Here is a 20910-nt window from a genome sequence, read left to right as displayed (position 1 = left end):
TATTGGTCAAAAATGAAGTGTGATGGATGGATGGCCCCTGTGACCTTGACCTTTGATGGAATGACCCCAAAAACAATAGGGGCTGTCTACTCTATAAACCCTACCACCCTATGAAGTTTGGCAGGATGCTACTGACCAAGTTTGGTGCAATTCTGACCAGCAGTTTCGGAAGAGATGTCATCTGAAGAAAAGTGTGGACAGACGATGAAGGATCACAATAGCTCACCCTGGGCACTTCATGATCAGGTGAGCTAAAAACTGACCTGAACACATGTTCAGATGAGCATGTGTGCAGGTGAGCTAAAAATACTTGCTCATTCATTTCAGTGGTCTTTGTACCTTCTTAAAATAGTAAATTGTAAAATAACAATTATTACAGACAGAAAATGACCCTTTAACATTGTCTTTTCAATAAGGTTTGAAAAGATAAAGCCCCAATCCTTCTGTAAGCTGGATGTTACCTCACCAAGCCACACACTGGGCTCTAATGAAGAAGGGAAAATAAAAACAGAAAAAATATCAATAAATCCATTTTTTAATGTCGTAAAATATTCTTGTTACAACAGAAAGCATTACCGCTAAAGTCTCACATATTAATAATATCAATATCAAAAAGCTTCTTTAAAACTGCTTGTACAAAAATTATCATAAATAAAATTAAAATGCACCAATCACATAACATATTTATACACAAAATATGACAAATGCATATGCCAGCTAGTTCTTCCTTATTTATTTCTCTAAAAATCTGACTGGAAAAAAAAATCTTAGGTTTTGATTTTTGTCTTATGTCCATTTAATTTTGCCAAAGCAGTTTCAAACAAAAAAAAATCCCATTTAATGTTGTATTTTAATCTAAATATTCAATCTCTTGTAGATAGCCATACCATTTATCATATTTGGTGATATATTCAACATAACTACTGTAAGTACTCGCAGGAAATTTCTTTGGACTTATTTCATTATTAGGGTGATATATATCAAACAGGACTTCTACATTTTTTACAAAAAAATCATTACACCTCAAGCTTCTATAAGATGTATCATTATTAGTCTGAATTACCCAATGAAGTTTCATACGAGTACATAATCCAGTATGACGTAACATATATGACATTGAACACAAATGTGGCAATGCTGCCTGTGGAAGAACACACAAATATTGCTGCCTGTTTTAACTTCTGAGATCTTACAATGCTGTGATGTAATCACTATATAATTCAATGAATGAGTTATTTAATATCTGTGAGTTGTCAGGTAAAAAAAGATCAGAATTTTCCATAATTCAGTTTTGCTCATTTTTATGATATTTAAAATACAATATAGCTTCATGGATGTACTTCACATGTATTCAGTAAGGACCAAAACATACCCCAAAAAAAACTAACTGTCAAAAGGCCAGTTTATTCAACTACTCAAAAATGTTTGCCAAAAGAGAAGGAAAAATTACAATGACGAAATGGTGTCTGGTTTTAAATTAACTAAAATTATTACACTCAATATGGATTACATATCCAAGTTTTGCACAAATTCTTACCACACCACTAAGTTGATAAATGCTGTAGTTGTAAAGGTATGATTGAGGACAAAAGGTGTGCACACTGCAGACTTAGTATAAAGGTAAATGATGAAAATACACCTACAAAAAATCAAGAGCTGTTTGAAAAACACATATATTGCCAATGACGGCTGGTCAAGTATGGCAGGCCTTGACCTTAGAACTGCAAACCTTGAAAACAACAAGGGCTGACTACAGGCATATAAATTTTGAATGTCATTGGTCCAAGCATTCTCTATTTATTGATAAAAAACAGTTTTATATCTCAAACTGGCAATAATTTTATGGAGTTAAAGAGCAGAAAGCACAAGAAAGCAGTAAGCACAAGCATTCATTAGTTATTTAGCGAAAACTGTTTTCATTCAATAAAAAAGGTAAATATTTTCCTGACCTGCTGACCCATAAAAAATAGCGTTCATCTACTGACTATCTACTATGCAATCCTCCTATCAACTCTGGAAGCAGTATGCAAACAAGTTCTTTACTAATTGAGCTGAAACCATTTCTGAAGTCACTGTGACCTTGAATTTTGACCTACTAACCCAAAACACAATACTGGTCATCTACTGGACAAAAGCAATCATCCTATACTGTTTGAACATTGTAGGCCAAAGCCTTTTTAGTTATTAAGCAGAAAATAGTTCCGGTCCCAAAATTACTGTGACCTTGACCTGTGTGTATCAGGACAGGGTTCGGGGAGGACATTTTTCGTTGATTTAACGTCACACCGACACAATCATAGGTCATATGGAGAAAGGCCCAAGGTGCCCCTCAGCACATTATTTCATAACAGGCAGGCACCTGAATAGAACCACTAACCTTCCTTAAGGCAGCTGGATGGCTTCCTAACATGAAAAGGCTCAAACCCACAAAGGTGAGGAGCAAGTAATTCAAAGTAAGCAATCTTGGCCACTCAACACTGGCGGCCCCTCTGAGTGGAAAGAATTGGTTTTAAGAAATAAAGAGCTGTTTTTAAAACATGTATGTATGCCCCCAGTAATGGCCTTTCAGTTCTGAGATCACTAAGACCTTAACCTTTGTCCTAATCACTTGTAATACAACAACGTCATCTACCAAACACAATTACCCTAAGAAGTTTGACGACTTAAGGCCAATAAGAATAAGTTATTCAGCAAAAACTGTTTTCAGTCTCAAGATCACTGTGACCTTGAACTTTGACCTCCTAATTGCAAAAAAGACAAGGGGTCATTAGACAGTTATCCTATAAAGCCTGACAACTGTAGGCTAAAACTTCCATTAGCTACTGAGTGGAAACCATTTTCAAACTTGATGCCACTGTGACCTTGACATCCGACCTATAAACCCTCAAAAATAGGGGTCACCTAAGCATTACAGGCAATCATCCTATGAAGTTTGCCAACTGTAGGCTAAAAATACATTAGTCAATGAGCAGTCTCAAGGTCACTGTGATCTTAACCTTTGACTCACTGACCCCAAAAATAATATCGGTCATCTACTGAGCACAGGTAATCATTAAATGATTATTGCCGAACCAGATACTCTCTAGTTATTGATAAGAAACAAAATGGTATACCTACCAAGGAGGAATAAGTAATAAGCAAAACAATATTCCCACTCTTCTTTCAAAGGGGGCACAAAAAATATGGACAATCACAAAACACTGTTCAATCAAAATGAAATATGTCAAGATTTTTTTTTCTCACTTTTGCTTCAAGGATGCGTGTGGGGGGAATGGGGTGTAAAGGGATGCCCAGAAACAATACGGATTAACATAAGCATGTGATAAAAAGAATGACAACAAAAATTTAATGAATATAGAAGTTTCTCTAGTGACCTTTACCTTTGTTCCAAAAGCCAAAACTGCCCTTGATATGAAGTTGATAACAGTACTGATAGTCAGTAAGAAGAAACTGTCAAATAGGTAATGTTGTCATCAAATACTTACCAACACTATCTGATCCAAGTCATCTTGACCTTTGTGGTACCAAGCTGACCTTAAAACAAAACGTGTCTGCCCCCCACCCTATTAAGGCTAGTTTGATGAAAATATGGGCAGTACTTGAGAAAATTATAGTGCAGTCTAGAACTGTGTCATAATGCAACCTGAAAGCAACATAGACTCTTACTGTTCTTTCTAACAATTCAGCTGAACATAACAAAGTTAATAACTTTCAAATACGGATTCCCATGCAATGTTGCATAGTCTTTTTAACATGACAACACTTATATGAACATTTCCATTATGACAAAGATTATGTAAACATGATATATTTAAGTCCAAAGGCACAACGTATTTTACACATGCAGAGAATTAATTTCTAATTTTCTCACATTAAAAATTTTCAAAGCTGCATTAAAGAAAGACCAACTCCTACTATGTACCAAATCATGAGCAACTAGGCTCAGGAACTTGAGGTAAACACAACATCTTATAACAACACAATATAACTACTACCATGTTGATATAAAGTTAAAACAATTGCAGGGATGCAAAAAATGACAAAGGTAAATGATTACTCAAATACTGCAGTCATACTAAATCACCCTTATGAACTGCACCACTGGTACATATACACTGAAATACTTCAGAACTAACTTTTACCCTGCTAAATTTCTAAAACGGTCTGTTCCATCATTCAATTTGGGCAGTACCATTTATCATTCCTTCGGTACCACTTATCATTCGAAGGAATGGTAAGTGAAAATTTACTGACTGAATAGTGAACAGTGCAGACCATGATCAGACTGCATGATATCACAGAGGCTGAATCTCTTGCCACCAGCAGGCTAAAGGTTAAACAATTACAAGGGTGTCAAAACAGACAATTTCTGTAACTGGTAAGTGTTAAAGAAACAAGAGCTGTCAGAGGACAGCAACGCTCGACTATTCAACAGCCTTGTCAATTGAATGAATATTAAAAGTCCAAAACGGGGCATAATTTTGTAAAACTGCAAGATAGGGTTAAGAAACCTTTACAATGCATATCAGCTCATGACAGACAACTGTATGAAATTTCAATTCATTCCCATAAGCTGGTGCTGAGAGTTATGTTACAAAACCTTAACCAAAATTTTCTAAGTCAAAAAAGGGGCATAATTTTGTAAAAAAAGCAAAATAGAGTTAAGAAACCTGTGCAATGCATGTCAGATCATCCCAGTGAACAAGTATGTGAAGTTTTAATCCATTCCCACAAGTTGTTTTCCCAACAGTATGTACTGAGATACCAGCTTACATACAAAAACTTAACCAAAAACTGCTAAGTCGAAAAAGGGGCATAATTTTGTAAAAAAACAGTAAAATAGAGTTAAGAAACCTGTGCAATGCATGTCAGATCATCCCAGTGAACAAGTATGTGAAGTTTCAATCCATTCCCACAAGTGGTTTTCCCAATAGTATGTACTTAGATACCAGTTACATACAAAAACTTAACCAAAAACTGCTAAGTCGAAAAAGGGGCATAATTTTGTAAATATGCAAAGTAGACTTATGGAACCTGTGCAATGCATATCAGATCATCACAGTGAACAAGTGTGTGAAGTCTCAATCCATTCCCATTAGTGGTTACTGAGATACCAGCTTACATATAAACCTTAACCAAACAAGAGCTGTCTCCGTAGGATGACACATGCCCCCGATGGCACTTTGAATGAATAGTTATGGCCGATGTTAAGAGTTTAGGACCTTTGACCTACGGAGCTGGGTCTTGCGCGCGACACATTGTCTTACTGTGTCACACATTCATGCATAGTTATTTTAAAATCCATGCATGATTGACAAAGATATGGACCGGACATGCCCATCAATGCACTATCATGAAAAATGATCTTTAACGTCTAAGTGTGACCTTGACCTTTGAGCTACGGACCTGGGTCTTGCGTGTGACACATCGTTTTACTGTGGTACACATTCATGCCAAGTTAATTGAAAATCCATCCATCAATGACAAAGATATGGACCGGACACGCCCATCAATGCACTATCCTTTAACACCAAGTGTGACCTTGACCTTTGAGCTACGAACCTGGGTCTTGCGCATGACACGTCGTCTTACTGTGGTACATATTTATGCCAAGTTATTTGAAAATCCATCCATCGATGACAAAGATATGGACCGGACACGCCCATCAATGCACTATCCTTTAAAGTCTAAGTGTGACCTTGACCTTTGAGCTACGGACCTGGGTCTTGCGCACTGCACGTCGTCTTACTGTGGTACACATTCATGCCAAGTTATTTGAAAATCCATCCATCGATGACAAAGATATGGACCGGACACGCTCATCAATGCACTATCCTTTAACTTCTAAGTGTGACCTTGACCTTTAAGCTACGGACCTGGGTCTTGTGCACTGCACGTCGTCTTACTGTGGTACACATTCATGCCAAGTTATTTGAAAATCCATCCATCAATGACAAAGATATGGACCAGACACGAAAATTGCGGACAGACCGACAGACTGACAGACCGACAGACAGACAGACGGTTCAAAAACTATATGCCTCCCTTCGGGGGCATAAAAATTCTAAGTCGAAAAAGGACCATAATTTTGTAAAAAAGCAAAATAGAGTTATGGAACCTGTGCAATGTAAGTCAGTTTATCACTGTGAATAAGTATGTGAAGTTTCAATCCATTCCCACAAGTGGTTACTGAGATACCAGCTTACATACAAAAACTTAACCAAATCGGGACGCGGACGCAGACGCATGGGTGAGTCCAATAGCTCTACCTATTCTTTGAATAGTTGAGCTAAAAATCAATAAATTAATGTGTAACTATAGACAGACATATACACTGGCTTTGCTCATTGCACCTGTAATATAACACACTTTGCAAAAACAAGTAAGATGAGCTCTCTCCCTGGTTGTGTAATAATAAACAATCACACTAGAACACTCAAATACAGTAACGAGTACATGTACACTCAGGTATAGCAGTTACTCTGGAACACTTGGATGAACAGTACCACTGGTACATGTGGCTCAGATATTGCAGTTACTCTGGAACACCTGGATGAACAGTACCACTGGTACATGTACACTCAGATATTGCAGTTACTCTGGAACACTTGGATGAACAGTACCACTGGTACATGTACACTCAGATATTGCAGTTACTCTGGAACACTTGGATGAACAGTACCACTGGTACATGTACACTCAGATATTGCAGTTACACTGGGACACCTGGATGAACAGTACCACTGGTACATGTACACTCAGATATTGCAGTTACTCTGGAACACGTGGATGAACAGTACCACTGGCACATGTACACTCAGATATTGCAGTTACTCTGGAACACCTGGATGAACAGTACCACTGGTACATGTACACTCAGATATTGCAGTTACTCTGGAACACCTGGATGAACAGTACCACTGGTACATGTACACTCAGATATTGCAGTTACTCTGGAACACCTGGATGAACAGTACCACTGGTACATGTACACTCAAGATATTGCAGTTACACTGGAACACCTGGATGAACAGTACCACTGGTACATGTACACTCAGATATTGCAGTTACTCTGGAACACTTGGATGAACAGTACCACTGGTACATGTACACTCAGATATAGCAGTTACTCTGGAACACCTGGATGAACAGTACACTCAGATATTGCAGTTACTCTGGAACACTTGGATGAACAGTACCACTGGCACATGTACACTCAGATATAGCAGTTACTCTGGAACACCTGGATGAACAGTACCACTGGCACATGTACACTCAGATATTGCAGTTACTCTGGAACACTTGGATGAACAGTACCACTGGCACATGTACACTCAGATATTGCAGTTACTCTGGAACACTTGGATGAACAGTACCACTGGTACATGTACACTCAGATATTGCAGTTACTCTGGAACACTTGGATGAACAGTACCACTGGTACATGTACACTCAGATATAGCAGTTACTCTGGAACACCTGGATGAACAGTACCACTGGTACATGTACACTCAGATATAGCAGTTACTCTGGAACACCTGGATGAACAGTACCACTGGCACATGTACACTCAGATATAGCAGTTACTCTGGAACACCTGGATGAACAGTACCACTGGCACATGTACACTCAGATATTGCAGTTACTCTGGAACACTTGGATGAACAGTACCACTGGCACATGTACACTCAGATATTGCAGTTACTCTGGAACACTTGGATGAACAGTACCACTGGTACATGTACACTCAGATATAGCAGTTACACTAGAATGAACAGCACCAGTAATTGGAAACTAGAATAATGCAGCTGCACTGGAACACTCTTATGAGCAGTACCACCAGTATGTGTACACTGAAATACTGCATTATACTGGAACACTCAGAAACAAGTAAAACAAAAGCTGTTGGCAAAACAAATATGCTCCATCCCCAACAATTGATGGCCTGCTGGCAGAAACTAGACATGCAATTTTCAGTCTCAAAGTCTGTAGCTTCAGACCTCATAAATGAAGAAAAAACAATGAACTTCAATGAACAATAAGGGTCATCAAATGACAACATGTAATCATCCTATAAGATTTGACCCCTGTAGGCCCATGCATTCTCTTATTATTGACCAGAAACCATTCTCAGTCAATTTGACCCCAACTTGTCTCAGAAAACAAGAGGTAATCTAATGAAGATGGCAATCACCCTAAAAAAAGGCTCATACATTATTGATCTTAAACTCTTTTCAGTTTTCAGAACTACATAAACATTTACCGCTAGAACACTCATAAACCAGCAGAATAAACTGTATTTGTGGAAAACACAAATCCACAAATTTACATAAACGTTTACTGCTAGAACACTCATAAACAAGCAAAATAAACTGTATTTGTGGAAAACACAAATCCACAAATTTACATAAACGTTTACTGCTAGAACACTCATAAACAAGCAAAATAAACTGTATTTGTGGAAAACACAAATCCACAAATTTACATAAACGTTTACTGCTAGAACACTCATAAACAAGCAAAACTAGAAAATGCTTTTGTAAAAAAGCGCATGTCTCCCCAAATGCAAAGTCCTATAGGCAAGAAGTCAATAGGGGTCAGGAGCGAAAGTCAAAGAGACACTGATGGTTGGCTGCAATAGGGATCATCTACTTGGCATGTCCAGTCATCCCGCTAAATTTCAACACTCTGGGCCTAGTGGTTCTCAAGTCACTGTTCAGGCTCCTGTGACATTGACCTTTGATCAAGTGACCTCAAAATAAATAGGGGTTATCTACAGTGAAACACCGCTCGCTCGAGCATCGATGACTCGAGCACCCGGGCTCGCTCGAGCAATTCATGTGGTCCCGGCCAATTTCCTTCTATTTTCTATGTGAAATTACCATGGCTGGGTCGAGCATCGATAACTCGATCGCTCGAGCATGACACCTGGTCCCTGTGTATTAATTTACTCTTTGTTGCTTATGGCAAACTCGAGCAAGAGGTGTCAAAATTTTTCACACCTTCGGCGATCAAAATGCATCGGTTAATTTAAAATTTTCGCACGTCGTGAGAATTGCATGGTCTATTCCCCGACTATCTTAAATGTTTGTTTGTCGGTATATTTGATCTAATAATGAGATTAATTATTGATGAAAGGTGAAAGAAAATTTTATTGATCAAAATTGTTATTAATTAATATTTTTTTTTATTACTTTTTTTTCTGCGGGATCGAGAAAATAATTATGAGATTTTAATATTTTAATTAACAGTTGTTTGCATGCAAATAAAGGAAATAAGATAGCCTTTTCATAAAAAATTGAGACGATAATTATGAAATCTTAATTTGGAGAAGAAAATTGCGAATTCGATTACAGTATTTCAATAAAAAAATGGAATGTCTTAGCTGTTTCTTCACATGTGCCATTTATACGATCTATCATAAATAACGTTTGTAATACGTTTTTTGAAAATGTCACGAGTGTGTTATTATTGCGCATCACCGTTTCCTCTGCAAATGGTCTCGATGACAATTGGTAAAACAAACTTCGATTTTCTTCGTATGTTGGTCAATGTTTGGGTCGCTCGAAACCATGGATAACTCGAGCATTTTGCTCATCCCCTTGCGACCTCGAGCGAGCGGTGTTTAACTGTACTCTGAATGTCCAATCATCCTATTAAGTTTCAACATTGTAGGTCAAGTGGTTCTCAAGTTATTTCCAAAAAATGATTTTACATGAACAGGCCACTGTGACCTTGACCTTTAATTGACTGACTCCAAAATCAATAGGGGTCATCTACTCTGCATGTTCAATCATCCTATGAAGTTTCAACATTCTGGGTCAAGTGGTTCTCAAGTTATTGATCGGAACTGGTTATCAATGTTCAGGCCCCTGTGACCTTGACCTTTAACGGAGTGATCCCAAAAACAATAGGGGTCATTTACTCTGTATGAACAATCATCCTATGAAGTTTCAACATTCTGGGTTGAGAGGTTCTCAAGTTATTGATTGGAAATAGTTTTCCATGTTCAGGCCCCTGTGGCCTTGACCTTTAATAGTGACCCCAAAATCGTTAGGGGTCATCTACTCTGCATGACCAATCATCCTATGAAGTTTCATCATTCTGGGTCAAGTGGTTCTCAAGTTACTGACCGGAAATGGTTTTCAATGTTCAGGCCCCTGTGGCCTTGACCTTTCACAGAGTGACCCCAAAATCGTTAGGGGTCATCTACTCTGCATGACCAATCATCCTATTAAGTTTCAACATTCTGGGTCAAGTGGTTCTCAAGTTACTGACCGGAAATGGTTTTCAATGTTCAGGCCCCTGTGACCTTGACCTTTAATGGAGTGACCCCAAAATCGATAGGGGTCATCTACTTTGCATGTACAATCATCCTAAGAAGTTTCAACATTCTGGGTCAAGTGGTTCTCCAGTTATTGATCGGAAATGGTTTTCCATGTTCAGGCCCCTGTGACCTTGACCTTTGATGGAGTGACCCCAAAATCAATAAGGGTCATCTACTCTTCATGACCAATCATCCTATGAAGTTTCAACATTCTGGGTGAAGTGATTCTCCAGTTATTGATCGGAAATGGTTTTCAATGTTCAGGCCCCTGTGACCTTGACCTTTGACAGAGTGACCCCAAAATCAATAGGGATCATCTACTCTTCATGACCAATCATCCTATGAAGTTTCAACATTCTGGGTCAAGTGGTTCTCTAGTTATTGATCGGAAATGGTTTTCAATGTTCAGGCCCCTGTGACCTTGACCTTTGACGGAGTGACCCCAAAATCAATAGGGGTCATCTACTTTTCATGACCAATCATCCTATGAAGTTTCAACATTCTGGGTCAAGTGGTTCTCTAGTTATTGATCGGAAATGGTTTTCAATGTTCAGGCCTCTGTGACCTTGACCTTTGACAGAGTGACCCCAAAAACAATAGGGGTCGTCTACTCCAGCAGCCCTACAACCCCATAAAGTTTGAAGGTTCTAGGTCAAATGGTTCTCCAGTTATTGCCCGGAAATGAAGTGTGACGTACGGACGGACGGACGGAAGGACGGACGGACGGACAGGGCAAAAACAATATGTCTCCTGGGGGAGACATAATAAACTGTATTTGTGGTAAACATGTATCCACCATTTACATAAACGTTTACTGCTAGAACACTCATAAACAAGCAAAATAAACTGTATTTGTGGTAAACATGTATCCACCATTTACATAAACGTTTACTGCTAGAACACTCATAAACAAGCAAAATAAACTGTATTTGTGGAAAACACAAATCCACAAATTTACATAAACATTTACTGCTAGAACACTCATAAACAAGCAAAATAAACTGTATTTGTGGTAAACATGTATCCACCATTTACATAAACGTTTACTGCTAGAACACTCATAAACAAGCAAAATAAACTGTATTTGTGGAAAACACAAATCCACCAATTTACATAAACTTTTAACTGCTGGAACACTCATAAACAAGCAAAATAAACTGTATTTGTGGTAAACACATATCCACCATTTACAAAAACAAATGCTTGGACACTCATAAACAATTAAGATAAACTATATTACTGGTTCACTCATATCCATCCATTACATAAATGTTGGAACATAAACAAATAAAATAGACTCCTGCGAGACCACCTGTATTAAGCAAAAACCTGTGTTATAAGACCATTAATTTTAGGTCCTTCTATAGAGCATTTCACATAGATTGAACCTGATTAAAAAACCACCTGTCTTATGAGACCAGTTTTTTGCGCTCCCTTAAGTGGTCTCTTAAAGCAGGTTTCACTGTACCTTCCTCAAATACACACCATTCGTTACATTAAAATTATGTCTAGATTCAATTATTTGTATTATAGTCAATTATATATTTCTTTTATACATAAAGAAACTCAGGCTCATGACCACAATTTACAGTACCAAATTTAGAGACAAACAAGAAGCATTAAAAACAAATCAAAAGCTTTTTTGAGACTGGTCCAAACTTAGCCTTGTTATCTTTTGCAAATAGACTTGTCAAAATCAAACTGAAAACCATCCGGCCCATACTTTTCGTCATTTTAAGTCTGAAAGTCATTGTTCAGACTTAAAACTGTTAAATGATTGTTTGCTGGACTTCTCTTGAAATTTAATTATATGTTTAACAGTTTAAGTTTTCAACAGTTTTAATGGTTTACCAAGTGTTGCATATTCCCTTTTAAGTGGGCCCAGACTATATTGGGTTTACCAGGCAACTACTTGATATGCTCATTTAGAAAAATAAAATGTTGGACAAACTTATAAATTCTTCTCCTTTTACAGAAATATTGCTTTAAATATTTCTTAAAAACATGTGAAAATATTACAAAGTAAACCAATTTTAAAAGACATTTCTCAAGTTAAAAACACCATTTTGAATGGTTGTACTTTTTAAAGTGCATCTATGACGATACACAATTTACCATTTAGTCTATCAATACATTATATTTCGACATCCACATAAAAGCAGCAACAAAACAAACAAAATATCTATAAATAACATTGAAATCATACTCCTAGCTTTAAAGTCAAACTGACTTGGTTTTATCCTACTCTCATGGTATTTTCAAGATTGCTGTAAGATGAACAAGTAGAACATATACAGTAAAAAAATGAATATTACTGAACTGATATTTTTAGAGTCCATAGTAAAAGTTTGCTAAATTCTATTATAATCTAACACACTATATACATGGTTATTCATCATTTTATTCATTCTGTGTTATAAGTTTTATGATGAACTGTTTCATACAGAGCAGAGATGCACTAATAAGAATGCCCTGGAGGTCCTGTATTGCACACCTGGCCTAGTTCCTAGTATCTAATCTCATAGAGACAATCATTGTAACCATGTTTTATGTACATCAGGTAAACCATTTACTAAGATTTTCAATAATTTGACCTAGTGACCTGTTTTTTTTACGAAAGTGACCCACTTACAAAATACAATGGAATTCTAGATTTTAGAGTAACATTCCATTTAAACATAATTTAGTATGAAGAAATAAAAGTGTAAACATGGTCAGACATAGCATGTGATTAATAAATAAAGGGCCATAACTTCTGACCTAATTATCAGATTTGATTGGTTATCAAACTTGACTAACAATCGATGAACGTTTACATTGTGTTCAAGTTTGATTAAGACTGCTTCAAAAATGTGGATACTACAGACTAAATAACAAGATGCAGGGCAGAGTCAGACCTCTTTCAATATCTTAAGTTCATCATAAACACTCTGAAGTTCAATTAGTTCATCATAAAACAAGAGCACCGCCTTGCGGGTGCTGACGCTCATCTGATTTTTTTTGTGTAATAGAAATATTGTCCTACCCATGATTTTCTAAGTCTAAAAAGGGCCATCATTCTTGCAAAAAGCAAGATAGAGTTATGTTTCTTGATGTACAGTGTCCACTTATGATGGTGAAAAACTGTTGCAAGTTTTAAAGCAATAGCTTTGATAGTTTATGAGAAAAGTTGACTTAAACATAATACTCAACCAAGAAAATGATTTTCTAAGTCCAAAAGGGGCAATAATTATTGCAAAAAGCAGGATGGAGTTATGTTGCTTGCTGTACAGGGTCAGCTTATGATGGTGAACAAGAGTTGCAAGTTTCAAAGCAATAGCTTTGATAGTTTAAGAGAAAAAGTTGACCTAAACATAAAACTTAACCAAGAAATCGGATATTTTCTAAGTCCAAAAGGGGCCATAAATCTTGCAAAAAGCAGGACGGAGTTATGTTTCTTGCTATACAGGGTCAACTTATGATGGTGAACAAGTGTTGCAAGTTTTAAAGCAATAGCTTTGATAGTTTAGGATAAAAGCTGACCTAAACATAAAACTTAACCAAGAAAACTGATTTTCTAAGTCCAAAAGGGGCAATAAATCTTGCAAAAAGCAAGATGGAGTTATGTTTCTTGATGTACAGGGTCCGCTTATGATGGTGAACAAGTATTCCAAGTTTCAAAGCAATAGCTTTGATAGTTTAGGAGAAAAGTTGACCTAAACATAAAACTTAACCAAGAAATCTGATATTTTCTAAGTACAAAAGGGGCCATAAATCTTGCAAAAAGCAAGATGGAGTTATGTTTCTTGCTATACAGGGTCAGCTTATGATGGTGAACAAGTATTCCAAGTTTCAAAGCAATAGCTTTGATAGTTTAGGAGAAAAGCTGACCTAAACATAAAACTTAACCAGGCAACGCCGACGCAGACGCCGACGCCGACGCCGACAACCGCTCAAGTGATGACAATAACTCATCATTTTTTTTCAAAAAATCAGATGAGCTAAAAACTCTCTTATTCACTAAGCTTATCATAATCAATCTGTAGTGCACTTAAATCATCATTAAAACTCTGCAATTCATTTAGTTCACCATAAACACTCTGCAGTTACTAAGTTCATCATAAATAAACCTCTGTAGTTACTCAGTTCATCATATCTGTAATTCACTTAATTCATCGTAAATACCTTGTAGTTCACTTAGTTATCATAGATACTCTGTTTAGTTCATCATAAATACTCTCTAGTTCATAAGAAAAACTATGTAGTTAACTAAGGATATCTTGAAAACTTACTAGTTCACTTAGTTGATCATAAACAATATGTATTTCACCAAGTTTATCAGTCTGGAAAACTTTGCAATCAAGTTTCATTAAACTCTGTTCTACAATATGGTCCCTCCAAACATGTCAACTTTTGTACAAATATTTAATACAAATGATAATATTATGCAATTCAAGTTTCAACATAAAATAGGCAACCTTAATACAAAATTTGCATGTAAGTTTTATGCAGACAATGGGTATTCAATGAACGTAGCAACTGTACAAAAATAAACAAGTAAAATATGTTTAATTTTTAGGAGGACAATTTTATAATGGAATGGTACATCAAAATTTAACAAGATTTTCAAAAATCTAAAAAGCACAGAAATTCAATTCAGACTGACTTACTGAACAAAGTTACATGATTATACTACAAGAATCAGTAACAACGCTATAGAAGTTGAAAGCAACATATCAAAGCTGTTCTTCAAACATCTTGTACATCAGTTTTGAACACTTTCTGGAGATGGAAAAAAAACTAAGTCATCAGTTTCCTTTTTAGTTTTTAAAACAAAACAAAACAAGAATAAACAAAATGGTGAACTGCAGTGAAACTTTCATAATAAAAGTTTTTGTGCTTAAACTCACATAATTATGTGGTTCTTGAGGAACAACAATGTTGCAATACCTAACATTTCTCTTGTCTATAGTTTTGGAGTGTTTCGAAATTTCCTATAAATCCAGAAATATTTTTATAAGCATTGTAAGATATTCACTGAAATTATTTTTTTACAATATGTTATTAACTAAAAGCTGCACAGTTTTTTTTTTTTTTTTAAAAATGACAAAAAGTACAAAGTTTGAAAAATTGCAAACAAAAAGGACACAACAATTCTAAAATGAGATCAAACAAAATGCTGCAGACAAGTTATAAAAAAGTTTACAAAATACATACTGGTTCACATTTTCTATTTAAACAACAAAAATATCTAACGTTTTCTGTCAATGCTGACTTTGTTGAAATCCTGGGTAATACAATATACATACAAAATCAACTAGAACTGTCACAGGAGTGACTTATACCCCCACAATATGGCCTTGTCACAGAAGAATGGCAACCATAAGAAATTTTAAAGTTACTCATAATAACGAATAATATAAAGTAAAAAAAACTTCATACTTAAAATTTTTTTTACTTGTCTTTGGAGTACTTCATCCTAGGCTTCCGCGGCACATACAAGTAATACTACATGTAGTATAATTTTTTTTTTATGTGCTCAGGATGAGGGATGAGGTAAATATAAAAATCTCTGATATTAGAGATACACTAAAAATGAATACAAAAAAGTATCTTACCGACACACAGAAAAATATATTTACTTTTTACATAGGACTAATAACAAAAAAGTTAGAAAAATACCTAAAATATTGAAAATCTAAAAATAGAATTTCTAAAAATAGACTAATTCTTGGAATTTAAGAGGAAGTAACTCAGTACAAAAGATAAAAAAAGGTTACTTCCCTTTGGCTCTGACCCAATCAGAATGATATAGTGAAAATGCATCAAAATTAACCTTAAATTCTAAGTAAAATGGGGCATAATTCATGAACAAGAGGGTCATGATGACCCTGATCATCATGACCCTGATCGCTCACCAAAGAAATATGAGCTACATATTTCAAATGTCAAATTGATGATTTTTAGAAATTTTTTGGAAGATTTTCCAATGTACAATCAAGTAAACCCTGGGGCAGGGCCAATTTTACCCCGGGAGTCATGATTTGAACAATGTTTGTAGAAGTCTACTGGGCAATGTTACATATCAAATATCTAAGATCTAGGCCTTCTAGTTTATTTTTAGCAAATTTATGAAATCTTCCCTATGTACAATCAAGTAACCCCTGGGGCTGGGTCATTTTGATCCCGGGGGTAATGATTTGAACAAATTTTGTAGAGGTCCACTAGGCAATGCTACAAGTCAAATATCTAAGCTCTAGACCTTCTGGTTTATTTTTAGAAATTTTTTGAAGATTTTCCTACGTAAAATCAAGTGACCCCTGGGGGGTCAATTTTGACCCGGGGGTCATGATTTGAACAAATTTTGTAGAGGTCCACTAGGCAAAGCTACATGTCAAATATCTAAGCTCTAGGCCTTCTGGTTTATTTTTAAAAACCTTTTGAAGATTTTCCTATGTAAAATCAAGTGACCCCTGGGGCGGGGCCAATTTTGACACCAGGGGTCATGATTTGAAAATTTTTTGTAGAGGTCCATTAGGCAATGCTTACATGTCAAATATATAAGATCTAGGCGTTCTGGTTTATTTTTAGAAAATTTTTGAAGATTTTCCTATGTAAAATCAAGTGACCCCTGGGGCGGGGTCAATTTGACCCCGGGGTCATGATTTGAACAAATTTTGTAGAGGTCCACTAGGCAATGCTACAAGTCAAATATCTAAGCTCTAGGCCTTCTGGTTTATTTTAAGAAAATTTTTGAAAATTTTCCTATCAGGCTGTCTAGCATACCCTGACAAAAAATTAGGGCTAATTTTAGGGCAATTTGTACAAAAAAAAATAGGGCTAAAATTAGGAATTTGGTACAATTTTAAGGAAATTTTAGGGCTAAATTTAGGAATTTTCAAATCAAAATATGGACTTTAAAGACCATGTAATGTGCTTACCTTTATGTGATTGACATAAAAGTAACTCAGAAATAGTGCTTTATTTACAGAAAAGATGTCTCCTAGCTTTGCACTGTTTTGAACTGTGCTAAATTGTTTTTTTCTGAATTAGAAGAACTTTTAAACAACATTTAAAACATTTTCTCTTTTTGATCATTGCAAAAAAGTTAAAAAATTAGGAATCTTTGTGAAACAATAGGGCCTTTTTAGGAATTTCCTTTGATTTTTTAAAAAAAAATAGGAATTTTAGCCAAATTGAAAAAAAATAGGAAAAAGTAGGAATTTTAGGGACGCTAGACAGCCTGTCCTATGTAAAATCAAGTGACCCCTGGGGCGGGGTCAATTTGACCCTGGGGGTCATGATTTGAATAAATTTTGTAGAGGTCCACTAGGCAATGCTACATGTCAAAGATCTAAGCTCTAGGCCTTCCGGTTTATTTTTAGAAAATTTTGAAGATTTTTCTATGTACAATCAAGTAACCCCATGGGGTGGGGTCAATTTGACCCCAGGGGTCATGATTTGAACAAATTTTGTAGAAGTCCACTAGGCAATGCTACAAGTCAAATATCTAAGATCTATGCCTTCTGGTTTATTTTTAGAAATTTTTTGAAGATTTTCCTATGTAAAATCAAGTGACCCCTTGGGGGGTCAATTTTGACCCGGGGGTCATGATTTGAATAAATTTTGTAGAAGTCCACTAGGCAATGCTACATGTCAAATATCTTAGCTCTAGCTCTTCTGGTTTATTTTTTAAAATTTTTTGAAGATTTTCCTAAAGAAATCTATGCAAAATCAAGTGACCCCTGGGGCGGGGCCAATTTTGACCCCCGGGTCATGATTTGAATAATTTTAGTAGAGGTCCATTAGGCAATGCTACATGTCAAATATCTAAGCTCTAGGGCTTCTGCTTTTTGAGAAGATTTTTTAAGATTGTCCTATGTAAAATCAAGTGACCCCTGGGACAAGGTCAATTTTGACCCCGGGTCATGATTTGAACAAATTTGGAAGAGGTCCACTAGGCAATGCTTCATACCAAATATCTAAGCTCTAGGGCCTCTGGTTTTTGAGAAGAAGATTTTTCCTTTCGGTTGCCATGGCAACCAGAGTTCTGCATGGAATCCAATTCTTTGAAAAATTTTTGTAGAGCTTCACCCAAGGAACATTTCTGTGAAGTTTGAATGAAATTGGCCTAGCGGTTTATGAGGAGATGTCGTTTAAATTAAAAGTTTACGGACGACAGACGACGGACGCCAGACAGTGAGTGATCCTAATAGCTCACCCTGAGCCTTTGGCTCTGGTGAGCTAAAAATTGGTGTCAGAGTTATGTACCTTGTGTCACATGATGTGGGTGACAAGGTGGAACATCTATTTTAAGTCTGAATCAAGTCCACTTGGTAATAACTGAGATATAGCAAAAATGCATCAAAAGTAACCTTAAATTCAAAGTAAAAGGGGGCATAATTCATGAAAAATTGGTGTAAGAGTAATGCACCTTGTGTCATATGATGCGGGTGATAAGGTGAAACATCTATTTTAAGTTTGAATCAAATCTATTTAGTAATAACTGAGATAATAGATTTCGCGACAGGAAGGGATGCGACAAAACTGACTCCTATATAGCCCCTCCCAAACATGTTTGGTGGGGGTATAATTAGTGAGGTTAAAAGAAAATACATCTGACAATACCTTACTATAACTAAATGTTGCTTGTAATAAATCAATAAATTTATCATTTATGTTCAACCTGTGTTAAAGGCCACCTCTGAACAGAGACCACCTGGCTCTAAAGACCACATGTTTTGTTTCCAATTTTAATATTTACAGTGTATTTTAACCTGTGAATAAAGACCACCTCCCAATAAAACCCACATTTTGGTTCTCCCAAGAGTGGTCTTTATACACAGGTTTGACTGTATTACAAACTATTTCTTGTCTTTCATTTTGTATCAGTGAACATGTTTGTTTGTTCAACATTTCAACCATATAATTATGGCTGTCAGTGAGGATGTGAGCAAACATGTCATTGCGGCTGTCAGTCAGGCTTTCAATGAACTTGTCAGTGAACCTACTAGTGTGGCTGTCAGTGAGGATGTGAGCAAACATGTCATTGCGGCTGTCAGTCAGGCTTTCAATGAACTTGTCAGTGAACCTACTATTGTGGCTGTCAGTGAGGATGTGAGCAAACATGTCATTGCGGCTGTCAGTCAGGCTTTCAATGAACTTGTCAGTGAACCTACTAGTGTGGCTGTCAGTGAGGATGTGAGCAAACACGTCATTGCGGCTGTCAGTCAGGCTTTCAATGAACTTGTCAGTGAACCTACTAGTGTGGCTGTCAGTGAGGATGTGAGCAAACATGTCATTGAGGCTGTCAGTGAACCTACAAGTGTTGCTGTCAGTGACATAAATCAGCGACTGATGACCAATAACCTTACATGTATTTTACAGATGTGTTTCTTTTTGTTGTTGGCCCTATTTGCAATGCATGGCTCTCTGGCTGCATTTGGTGTGCTCTGTTCTCCATGAAAATCTTCCCCAACCTTTTTATCTTCTTTTCCAGTGAGACTGACATATCAGTGAACCTGTTGGTGGGGCTGCCAGTGAACCTGTCATTGAGGTTGTCAGTGGGGTTGTCAGTGAGGTTGTAAGAGGACCAGTCAGTGAGGTTGTCAGTGAGGTTATTAGTGAACCTGTCAGTGAGGTTGTAGGTGGACCTGTCAGTGAGGCTGTCAATGGGGTTGTCAGTTAACCTGTCAGTGAACCTACATTCCTAGTTTGCTCACAAGTATGGAATTTACTTACTCTCTGTAAGAAAAACTTGCCTACATAAATCAGAGGTTGATGACCATTGACCTTAGATGTATTATCTTCATTCAATAAAAACTAATCAATGATTCTGATCTACAACCATTGGACTAAAAGTATTCTGCTCCATTAACCAGGTTTGACACTCTGATTTCAGTTAAGTTTTATCAAGACAAACTGTTTACCCCTCCAGAATTTACAAAGTGAACAGCTTTTTTTCAGTAAAATAAATCAAAGACTCTATCTACCATCTAGTTAAAATCTGCAAAAATAAACAAGTGATCAAAACGGATAAATTATACAATAAATATTGGTAAAATGAGATCAAATCAATTTTCAAATAACAAATATCTGACAACAAAAAGCTTTAACATGATCAACAAGCCAATACCTTACAGGCATATAAGCATTCTGGATTACAAATAGCACTAGACTGCCTCCCCTCTCTTCCCTTTTCATGTCCTGAAAAAAAAACAACAACAGAAAATGTCATGTTATTATATTAAGTATTCAGCCTGAATTCAATATTCCTAATGATTTTTTCAACATTCATTTCATTGTGTTCAACTGGAAACAAACACTTGCTAAAATAAGTACATTTATGCAAACAGCAATTCTCCCGGCACCTGAATCAAGATCTATAAGAGGTATTGCCAAACTCTGAAATATTTTCCCCAAACCTTGCTACCCTGCCAATATAAGTATAAATCTGATCAAAATAGTTTACTCAAAGACTCCCAGTATGTTAAACTAGGCATTTTACTGGCTTTTAACCCTTACCCTGTTATATTTCTATAATGGACTGGTCCATCTTTCAATTTGGACAGTACCATTTATTATTCAAAGGGGTTTACACTGAA

At 36.4% G+C, this 20910-nt stretch overlaps 1 protein-coding gene across 1 annotated transcript in view; it reads right to left on the bottom strand.

Annotated features, from left to right (window-relative positions):
* Positions 1-519: 519 nt before the first annotated feature.
* The window catches only part of LOC123529404 (HMG box-containing protein 1-like), a 99564-nt gene continuing 79173 nt past the window's right edge, over positions 520-20910 (bottom strand). The window contains exon 13 of the mRNA XM_045309732.2: positions 520-20512. The gene's annotated coding sequence lies outside the window, so the exon portion shown is untranslated. The remainder of the gene's footprint in view (positions 20513-20910) is intronic.

Source organism: Mercenaria mercenaria, chromosome 13, assembly GCF_021730395.1.
Source record: "Mercenaria mercenaria strain notata chromosome 13, MADL_Memer_1, whole genome shotgun sequence".
NCBI classification, from domain to species: Eukaryota; Metazoa; Mollusca; class Bivalvia; order Venerida; family Veneridae; genus Mercenaria; species Mercenaria mercenaria.
Note: the sequence above shows the minus strand (reverse complement) of the source record. Positions and strands in the feature narration are given on the sequence as shown.